Source organism: Gossypium hirsutum, chromosome A06 (genome assembly GCF_007990345.1).
Source record: "Gossypium hirsutum isolate 1008001.06 chromosome A06, Gossypium_hirsutum_v2.1, whole genome shotgun sequence".
NCBI lineage: Eukaryota > Viridiplantae > Streptophyta > Magnoliopsida > Malvales > Malvaceae > Gossypium > Gossypium hirsutum.
In genome coordinates, this window is record NC_053429.1 from 93,730,226 (window position 1) to 93,742,610 (window position 12,385).

Below are 12,385 nucleotides of genomic sequence, written 5' to 3' on the forward strand. Positions count from 1 at the left end.
CTCAACCCTATTATAAGCCTTACTCATATCTAGTTTGAGAGAAAAGCTTCCATTCTTACCTTATCTTTTGGTTTTCAAAAAATGAAATATCTCATAAGCAACCAAAACATTATCAAAGATTTGTCGACCCGGTATGAAAGTTCCTTGCTCCTCAAGGATGCACAAGTTCAAGAAAGAACTCATTCTATTGACAAGAACCTGTGCAATAATTTTGTATAAAACATTACAAAAGCTAATAGGTCTAAATTGCATAATAATAATTGGTTTACTAACCTTAAGGATCAAAACAATATACGTGCTATTGATTTCTTCAACCACTACATCACCTCGAAGCACAGCTAGGCAATAGAACGTTACCTCCAGTCCCAAAATGTGCCAATATCTTTGATAGAACAAAGTTGGGAAATCATCAAGTGCATAAGCTTTAAGAGGAGCCTTGCCTTTGATTGTAAACTAAATTTCCTCCCCAGTAAATGGTTCCAACATTTTAGCATTCATGTCATCGGAGATACTTCGCTTTACATTATCAAAAATGTGAGTCTCCTCTCCCTCATTAGATACCGTGAATAATTATCAGAAATAATTAGTGGTTATAAGCATGATACCATTAGCATTAGAGACCCATCTCCCCTTATTATCCTCGAGACCATTAATATCAGTACGTCATCTCTGTAGCTGTATTATAGAAGAAAGTAGTATTACAATCCCCAAGAGACAGCCAATTAAGTCACGCCCTTTGCGCCTAGAACATTTCCTCCTTGTACACCTCTAAATTTAAGTCTAATTGAATATTTGTCAATTCAGCGAGATTGACATCAGTCTGCTCTCTTCATGTAATTCTCTCAGTCTGTCTTCAAGCATTTTCTTGTGGGCCTTACGATCCGCTTCAATCTAAATCTCCAATTGCGAAGTTGATTTCCCAAACCCTCTAACTTCATAGGTAAAATTTCAGAAACTGAATTCCAATACTCCCAAATCACAGTCTTAATGTCACTCTCCAAGCATCAGTTAGCATCAAATTGAAATTTCCATTGCCTATTCCCATGATAATTGATTTTCTGTCCTATCGTATTCACTATTAGGCAATGGTCAGAGATGGAATGGATTAAATGAGTAACCAAAAATTTGGGAAACTATCTCAACCACCCCGAGTTGGTAACCCCCTAGTCAAGTCGTTCCCAAATGTTTGTTTTAGCAAATTTACCCCTCTCCAAGTGAACCATTTCCCAGGAAAACCCAAATCAGTAAGGTCACAATGTAGAACGAAATTTTTTCATATGTTTTTATGCCCGAATACGACCACCCTTTTTCTCAAAAGGAAAATCTATTTCATTGAAATCGCCAACCACTAACCATGGTAGACTTTGGTTTTGACCTAACTGACGAAAAAGATCCCAAGTAAAACCTCTTAGTCTTTCATCTGGGTGTCCATAAGACCTAGTAAATCGCCAGCATAGCCCATCTTATTCTTCATGTATCTCCACATCAATATGGTGATGGGAAAAACTTATTAAGATAACCACATCATGCTGCCTCCAACCTAAACATAATCTACCTTTTGAATCATCAACTCCAACTTCTATACCATTTTGGAAATACCATTTTGAAATCCACATTTTCTTCAAATACTTTCCATCTTTCTCGCACAGACTTTTGTTTCCATAAGAAACATGATATCGGGACTAACTTTTCTCAATTTATTCTTGAGACGGTGAACTACCGGTAGGTTACCCAATCCACGGACATTCCAACTAAAGATTTTCATAATGCCTGGTTGCCCTGCCTAGCAGAGCAAGCAGAAAAATCATCATTGCCTCTTAACACCCTTGTTTCTCCCAAATTCCCTTGTCTTGTTTTCCTATCATCTGATTGAATAGGACTGTTTTTCACCATCAAACCTTAACCCCATAAGCCTATTAACTGTGGCCTAAAACCTGCTCGACCCAACACCCTCATTATAACCCTACTAAATCTAGGCATAATCTCCTCATTAGCAACCTAAAATCTAGGATTGATATTAGCTTCTAAATTTTGCATGAAATCCTCTTAATTACGTGAAATTGACTCACTTTCCATATCCGAATTTCGACTATCAGTACCATTTTGTTGACGCAGCCATCAACCGACCCTCGTTGGTCCTCCCCTTTTCGAGGCTTCCAACCAAAAACGATCTGGGATAGGTCAACTCGAACCCTTACCAGATAAAAACTTTCCCTATGTCTGAGTTTACCACAGATAAAATAGAAAAGGCTGATGTAACACCAACCCGTATCCGTTGCCGGAATAGGGTTACGAAGCATTACCAAAACTTTCAAAAAAAATTTTAGATAATTCTCGTAAATTACTATTCATTAACCGAGATTATTCATATTGTCCCTTAAATGGACCCTCGGTGCCCAACAAAAGCATTAGAATCAAGTCGGGAGTTAATTGGGAACTCTAAGAATTTTTTACGAAATTTTAAAAATTTTCCAAGGTGCACGGCTCACACGCTCGTGTGGTCCAAGGGACACGCCCGTGTGGCCTTGGGAAACGCCCGTGCTATAGGTTGTGTTTGCCCTCGTGTAACTCTCTGACTTGTGCACACGGCCATGCCACACTCCAGTGTGCTAGGCCGTGTGGTTAATTAATTTCTTTTGAAATTAGGTTTAGGTTTCACACGATTGAGACACATACCCGTGTCTTTGCCCGTGTGCTCAATTCTGAGCATTCTGTTTCTAGAATTTAAGGTGCAGGGGACACATGGCCTAACCACAAGCCCATGTACCGGCCGTGTGTCATACACGGTCTAGACACACGCCCATGTGTTAGCCTGTGTGGACAAAATAAAGCCATTTCTAACTTCATTTCTCACCCAAAATCACACCAATGACCTGCACTTAAAACTCTCATCCAAATACCAACCAATTCAAGCATTCAAATTAAGCAAATTCCATCATTCAACAAGGCATATCATTGCATGCAAACATGCCTATAATCTTACTTTGGTATATTCCATATGTTAAGCATAATTTGAACAACCATTAACAAGCATATAGCTACCATAGTATGGCATTACAAGTATATCAAAACAACCATTACTAGCCATTTCAATGGCTATATTACATGTAACACCCTCACCCATATTCAATGCCAGAATAAGGTTACAGAGCATTACTAGACTTACAACACATTTGAACATACATTTCAAAAACAATATATCAATTTAAATATAATTCAATCATAACCAATCATAGTGTCCCTTAAACGAGCCTACGATGCCCTAAACATACTTTGGGAGTGGTTCAGGACTAAACAGATAGCTCAGGAAATTTTTACGAAACTTAGAAAATTTTTCATAAAACAAGGGACACACGCCCATGTAGCCTGGCCGTGTGGACATTCGAAATGGGAGCACATGGCACTGTCCCAACTCATGTCTGACCCCGTGTAACTCTCTGACTTGGGTCACACGGCCAACACATACGCCCGTGTGCCAAGCCATGTGCTAGGCCGTGGCAAACCGGTGGGGTATACTGACTTATGCCACACAGCTAAGTCATACGCCCATGTATGAGGCCGTGTGGAGCATACTGACTTGGTTTTAATTTCAACACTAGGGGACACACGGCCGTGTAATGTAAGCCATTTTTCCATCCCAAATTTGGCACACACCTACATCATAGCAAATGCACAATTTATGGCATTTATAAACAATCAAAATAACCACAACCAAAGATAAAATATATACCATTTCAATGCCAACATTTATCATGCTTATAATACCATACTTTTGCCTATTCAAATTAGACCAATTCACATTTCCAAAGCATTCATATGTATCATTTCAACTAACCATTTTTTAGCCTAAAACCACAAGCATACCAATCTCAATTTCAATCATTACCTACTCAACTAACAATCCACAATCGACCCTTCACCAAGGCTAATAATTCACATCACAAAATGGCATTAGTACACACATATATATACATCACCAACTAAGCCAAATAGGTCAACCTACATTGCCATGAACAACATTATATACCCCATCAAATTAACTCAAAATAAGCCAACTCTCATGGTTATTATATACAAACCAAAACAGATACATTTGCAAGCCACTTCAAATGGCCAAAATCATTATCAGAACATAACCAACATTACCAAAGTCACTATACATGCCATATACTTAAAATACCAAAGTTCATAGGTACCAAGTGATAGGTGGATAGTGTGAAACGATCTCTGACGATCCCTGAATCTGAGCTAGATTGATAAAACTATAAAACACGAGAAAAATAAACAAAGTAAGCTATAAAGCTTAGTAATCTCATATGAAATAAATTCAATATATTCATAACCTCTTAATTCAACAATTGATTAAAGATACTTGAATTCACATCAAATAACAAACCTTTCAACTACTCAATCACAAAACTATATACTTTCCTCACCATTTCTTCAATTCAAAGCTAACATGGTTTATGCACATACCTGTACCATCTCGTACTAATCTCATTCTCAACCACATCATTCATTTACCTGTTAAACCATTTAGTATAGAATTTGGATACTCATGAGTCTCACACAATAAGTACCTATACCACGGCCCGAAGCCAAATCAAGGTAACTTACATTTGAAGTATTGATATCATGCCCCGAAGCCAAATCAGCTGATATTCATGGCCCGAAGCCAAACCGATATAACTTGCACCCGAAGTGCTAGTATCATGGCCCAAAACCAACTCAATGTACCCCTAATGACATGTCACTAGTATCCTAAACTATTCCTAAGGTTCAATCGGGATTTCGAATGCTAAATTACAATTAAGTCATTGTCGAACTTATCCAAAGTCTCGTATTTACAACTTATTCAATGACAAAGTATTTAACATATATTTATACTGAAATCTATCACATACGAACTTACCTCAGATGTGAAAATGACAGAATAAGTCGATTAGTCGATAACTTATTTAATAATCTCTCTATTCAATTTAATCCAAAACACACATTTACACTTTTACCCCTAGAATTTCACGACTTTAACAATTTAGTGCTTATTACACAAAATCACAAATTCATGAAATTTCTTTTATATCCATGATAGTCGAATTACTATAATGCCCTAGCAGTCCACATTTATCAAAGTTTCACACATTTAACCACACATTTTCACAAATAAATCCCTATTTTACATTTTTACTCAAAATCACTTTACAAAATATGTAAATCTAACAACAAGATTTCATATTTCATCATCAAACATCAAAAGATGGAGAAATAAGAATGATAATTGGCTTTGTTTTATTTTATGAACCTTTATTTACCAAATTACTAAATTAACCTCAGTAATTAACCTTTAAAACAATTAATAACATGTCCATATATATCCACTCACAAATAAAATGGTCTAATTACCACTTAAGGACCTTAACTTTAAGGTTCTATAGCTATTAAACACCTTTAGCTATTAGAAATCAAGTTTTACGCTTTACACGATTTAGTCCTTTTGTCCGAATTAAGCATTCAAACGATAAAATAAATTCACGAAACTTTCACATATACATGCTATCAAGCTGTAAACACCTAAAATAATATTAAAATAATTTTTTGATCTCAAATTTGTAGTTTTGAAACAACTATTTCGATTTAGCTAAAAGCGAGTTATTACAACTCTACCCCCTTAGGAATTTTTGTCCCCTAAAATCTTACCAGTGAAAAGGTTAGGGTACTGGTTTCTCATAGCTTCCTCGGGCTCTCACGTAGCTTCTTCAATACCGTGTCGTTTCCCAACTACTTTCATGAGAGCTATGCTTTTATTTCTCAACTGTTTAACCTCTCGTGCTAGAGTTCTGATCTATTCTTCGTTGTACATCATATCATGTTGAATTTCAATTTCTGTCGAAGAAATTATGTGTGAAGGATCCAATCTATATCGACGCAACATCGACACATGAAACACATTGTGGATTTTCTCTAACTCAGTTGGTAAAGCTAATCAATATGCCACTGGTCCTATTCTTTCAATAATCTCATACGACCCTATGAAACGCGGGCTCAACTTGCCTTTGGGACCAAAACGAAGTATTTTCTTCCACGGAGATACTTTTAGAAACACTTTATCATCGATCTGAAATTCAATATCTTTTCGTTTCAAATCCGAGTATGCTTTCTGCTGATCCAAAGCTGCTTTCAAAGTGTCACAAATTACTTTCACTTTTTCTTCTATTTCTCGGATCAAATCAACCTCGTGAATCTTTTTCTTACTCAACTTGGTCCAATACAACAGAGTTCGGCATTTGTGACCATAGAAAGCTTCGTACAGTGTCATTTTTATGCTTGATTGAAAACTATTGTTATACGTAAATTCAACCAGCGACAAATATTTCTCCCAGTTGCCTTCAAACTCTAAAACACAACATCTGGGCATATATTCGAGAATCTGAATTACTCTCTTAGACTGACCGTCGGTTTACGGATGAAATGTAGTACTAAAGTTCAACTTCATACCCAGGGCTTCTTGCAATTTCTTCCAAAATCTTGAAGTGAACCTCAGATCTCTATTCGAAATAATCGAAACTGGCACTCCGTGCAATCTAACAATCTCAGAGATGTACAATTCAGTCAATTTATGAAGCGAATAATCAGTACGTACCGGTATAAAATGTGCCGATTTCATTAATCTATCAACTACAACCTAAGCAACATCTTTCTTTTTCGGAGTCATGGGTAACCCCGATACGAAATCCATCGTAACTCTGTCCCATTTCCGCTCTAGTATCATCACAGGTTGAAGTAAACTCGAAGGCACTTGATGCTTGGCTTTCACTTGCTGACAAATCAAACTCCTCGATACAAACTCTGAAATAGCTCGTTTCATGCCCGACCACCAATATAATTGTTTCAGATCATTGTACATCTTAGTACTTCCAAGATGAACGGATAAAAAACCATTATGTGCCTCGTGCAAAATTTTCTAAATCAACTCTAGATTTTTAGGTATGCAGATTCTATCTCGGAACATCAAACAATCATCGGTTCCGATTTGGTACTCTGAATCACTAGTCGACTTGCATTACTCTTTTAGCTTGTACTTCACTATCACAATTCTGAGCTTCACAAATTTACTGAAGAAATACTAGTTTAGCCTTTAACTCAGCTAAAATCGAACCATCATCAGATAATGTCAATTGTGTATTCATTGCTCTCAAGTAAAACAATGATTTTCTTCTCAAAGCATCTGCAACTACATTAGCTTTCCCCAGATGATAATCGATTACTAACTCATAGTCTTTAAGTAGCTCGAGCCATCTCTGTTGTCTCAAATTCAGATATTTCTCACTCATAATATACTTTAAGCTTTTATGATCAGTAAAGATGTGGCATTTTTCACCATACAAATGATGTCGCCAAATTTTCAATGAGAAAACAATAGCAGCCAATTCTAAATCATGTGTCGAATAGTTTTTTTCATGCGCTTTCAACTATCTAGAGGCGTAAGCTATAACTTTACCTTCTTGCATCAACACACAACCCAAACTATTCAATGATGCGTCATTATAAATCGCAAAATCTTTACCTGACTCGGGTTGAACCAAAACTGGTGCTTCAGTTAGCAAGGTTTTCAACTGCTCGAAACTCTTTTGACATTTTTTAGACTACTCAAATTTTGCATCTTTCTATAGCAATCTGGTCATCGGTGTATCAATCATCGAGAACCCTTTTACAAAACATCGATAGTAGCCAGCTAACCCCAAAAAAGCTTTTGACTTCGGATACATTTCTCAATAGTTTCCAATCAACAACTGCCGAAATCTAACTCAAATCAACTCTTATACCTTTCGTTGAAACAATGTGCCCCAAAAATCTGACTTATCTGAGCCAAAACTCACATTTACTGAATTTAACATACAGGTGCTTATCTCTCAAAGTTTGTAACACAATTCTCAAATGCTTGGCATGCTCAAACTCATCTCAGGAATAGATCAAAAAGTCGTCAATGAACACAATAACAAATCTATCTAAGTACAGTCTAAAGATCCGATTCATTAAATCCATAAAAATGATAGGACCATTAGTTAGTCCAAAAGGCATAACAAGAAATTCATAATGTCCGTACCTAGTTTTGAAAGCAGTTTTTGGCACATCTGAGTCTTTAACTCTTAATTCATAATATCCCGATCTCAAATCAATCTTCAAAAACACTGTTGCCTATTTTAACTGATCAAACGAATCATCAATTCTCGATAAAGGATACTTGTTCTTTATCGTAACCTTGTTTAGCTGTCGATAGTCAATACACATTCTCATTGTTCCGTCTTTCTTCTTTACAAATAATATTGGCGCACCCCAGGGTGAAAAACTAGGTCGTGCAAAACCTCTATCTATTAACTCTTGCAGCTGAGCTTTCAGCTCTTTCAATTCGGTTGGAGCCATTTTGTACGGAGATATAGATATCGACGATGTTCCCATTACCAGTTCAATAGCAAACTCAACCTCCCTGACTGGTGCAACCCAGTCAATTCTTCTGGAAATACATCCGGATATTCACAAATTACAGGCATCAATTCAAACTTCATTTCAAACACTTTGGTATCTAAAACATATGCTAGGTACGCATCACAACCCTTTCTCACATATCTCTGAGCTGACATCAACGAAATCACTCTAGGAAAACCACTCAATTCATTGGATTCAATTCGAATGATTTAATTATTCTGACATTTTAATTCAATAGTCCTTCGTCTACAGTTTAAAATGGCATCGTGCAGAGTCAACCAATCCATACCTAGAATCACATCAAACTCATTAAATGGTAAAAGCATCAAGTCAGCCGAAAAACAGTAACCTTGAGTCATTAAAGGGCAATCCTTGCAAACTTTATCAATGAGAACATACTTGCCTAAGGGGTTTGATACTTTAATTACAAATTCTGTAGGCTCAACAGGTAATTTCTTACTAGACACTAAATTCTCACAAACATATGAATGTGTCAGCCCAAGGTCAATTAAAGCAATTACATCAGTGTCGTAAAGAAAAAATGTACTGATAATAAAATCAGCGGACAATGCCATTTCTTGAGTGCGAATAGCATAGGCTTTAGCAGGTGCTCTAGCTTCAGATCTCACAGTTAAGTCCTTTATCGCTCCTTTTCGACTAGACACATTTCCCACATTTCTCGATGGTCTCCCTCTTGCAGTTGTGTTACTTAGTCTTGCATTCTGAAATTTATCTTTCTCAGACAACTCTGGACAATCTCGAATAAAGTGATCTGGTGAACCACATTTGAAACAAGCTTCATCATTATTATTCCAACACTCTCCAAAATGTCATTTCCCACATTGTTGACACTTGGGTTTTTTGTTTCTTACACTGCCAACACTCGAGACAGAAGTTTCTTGAGCTTTAGGACTCACATTTTGATTTCCATGATCTCTATTATGATATCCCACTGATGCATTTGATCGATTATGTGACAGCCCTAAAGTGACCCTAGTCGAAAAGTGGTTTCGGGACCGCTAAAGAGTCACCAAATTATATGAATATGATATTTATTGTCTAAAATATGTGATTATGAATGTGTGAAAGTTTTAAGCTTCGATTTAGTAAATTGCATGTGAATTTAGTCAATAGGACTTATGTGTGACACTTTTAAAATGTGATAGGTTAATCTATAAGGATCTATTAGTGCATGTAATCAAAGGGGTGGACTTGCATGTCAATTTCCCCCATTTAATTACTAGTGGCCGGCCATGACAAAGGGTGATGGGAAAAACATGTCATAAAACATGTTGTGTTAATGGTTTATGTTAGAAATGATAAAATAATAATGGGAAGGTAAATGATGACAAAAAAAAATGTGTGTGGTTGCCCCCCCATTGCCGTGACTAGAGAAAGAGGAGGAAAAAAAAGGAGTTCATTCTTTGGTTCTTCTTGGCCGAATTGAAAAGAGGAAGAAGGGGATGAAGCAATCAGTCATCTTAGGTGAATGTTAAGGTAAGAAAGTTTATGCTAGTTCTTGAAATTTTAGTTGATATTGAGTGAGATATCAAGTTATTTTTGGTTACCCATGTTGAAATTTTGATTTTTGATTGAGTAAGGTTTTCGGCTATGGAGATTAATAAGGGTGATGGTTATGTTTCATGCTAAATCTGATGAACAATGGTAGTTGTTTACACCTTGATATTTATGAGTTCCTTCCTTGGTTCTACCTTAGATCCATGAAGTATATTTTCATTTGGTGTTGGTGATGCTAAATGCTTTGAATATTGAGTATATATTGTTATAAGTTGAATTTGAGGTTGTTAAGTTGTCTTTGTCATTTCCAAATGTGTGTATAGCTAAAGAAAACTTGTTAAAGTGCTTAGTTAAGTGATATTAGGTTAATGATATGTGTATCCGGTCATAAAGGTGAAGTGCAAAATGTTAGTATTTAATTACTAGTGTATATATATGCGTATTAGCCGAGTTTTGAACTTTAAACAAAATGATATGTAGTCAATACAAGTAACCATACTTGTAGGAAGTATTAAGCATATAATCGGCCTCAACATAGACATGCATATTCGGCCACATGAAGAAGATTGGTGTTGCATGTATTCGGTTAGAGGCAAGCATATTGATGCTTTTATCTTGGCTTAGACAATCGGCTAAAAGAGAGTGTAGGCTAATATGTTGAGTTGATTCATGATTTCATATGTATGTGACTTTAATGTCTAATGTATATATATATGGGCTAAGTACCTTGAGTTCCTCTTTTGATGCTCAAATGATTAAATCAATTTATTTGTTAAATTAAGCTCAAGAGCAAAGGAGAACTAAATCCGATAAAAGGGAAGGAAAAAGTGGTCGAATAGCCATCGAAATCATTCGACAACATCCGAGGTAAGTTTTCGAGCAATGAGACTTAGTTTATGATTTGATTAAGTCATAATGTATGTGCATAGAGATCGTGTTATAAAGCAAACTAAACCATGCTGTTTGTATGTGGCTAGTGAGCCGAAATGGGAATGCTTAATACGTGACTTGTGTTTGAACTCTAATTATGAAAATGAAATTAGATGTGTCATGATTTATTGATATGTGCATGAATGTTCGGATGATAACCGGGCTAAGTCCCGAGAGCATTTGACCTAGTGGCTAATTCCGGGCTAAGTCCCGAAGGTGTTTGTGCGAGCTATTATATCCGGGCTAAGTCCCGATGGCATTTGTGCGAGTTATTATACCGGGCTAAGTCCCAAAGGCATTTGTGCAAGTTACTATAACCGGGCTAAGTCCCGAAGGCATTTGAGCTAGTGGCTATATCCGGCTAAACTCCGAAGGTACTTGGTTTGAGAACGAGTGATCTCGCTGTAATAATTTAAATTGATACGCTCGTAAAACCCAACGATGAGGTACGTTTCGTATATGCATTAGGGTGGTGATTCCGTTTAAATAATATTCGCTCAGTAAATTAATGAGCTTCCGGCCTTGGCTAAGTTGATCTTTTGTGTATGAATATAAGGGTTGGTAATGTGAAGTAAGTATGATATTGAGAATTTGTGCATATGAGATTATCCGTTTAGCCATATGAATGCTATACTTTGGTTGTGTCTAATTTCATGGCTCAAACTTACTAAGCATTAAATGCTTACTCCGTTTCTTTGATTCTCTGTTTTATAGATTTTGGGTTCGTCAGCTATCGGACTCGGGATTGTTGAAGTCGAAGTCGTCCACACTATCAAAGCCCCTTTTTGGTACACTTTTGGTTGAACTTTGAAATGGCATGTATAGGACTACCCGTTTTGTTATTGGTCATGGACCCATTGGTTTTGTATAAATTTGGGTAGCCATGCGAAAATGGCTTGTATACACTTTGAGCTTAGTATTATAATCGTCTTGTATGATGTTCATTAAGAGGTATGGAAATGTTTGGGAACGATTAGCAGTTGGAATGGTTAATCATGATCATATTTTGTGCTATATATGCTAAAGGGCTAGTTGAATCATGGAAACCATGTAATAGGTAAAGTCTACCTTAAAAATAGATGCTAATAGCAGCAGTGATGTAAATGTCAAAAATCACTAAAAATAGTAGGAATGGAATTAAATAGTGAATAAATTATGTAATCGAACCTTGATGATTCTATTTTCATAGGAAAGTAATGAAACGATCATATGAATAGTATATTATGAGATATTTAAGTTTTCGCAAAACAGGGCCAGAACAGTTTCTGGATTCCCTATTCCGACTTTGGAAATTCATTACAAATTAACCAGAGATAATTAGAAGTCATTCCATATATGTATAGTTTCCTTTTCGAGTCTAGTTTCTATAGAAACAAACGGTATCAGTATTGAATCCCTGTTCAGGGAGATATCCAAGTCGTAATGCGCAAAGGTCAGTGTAGTCGAACCCTGA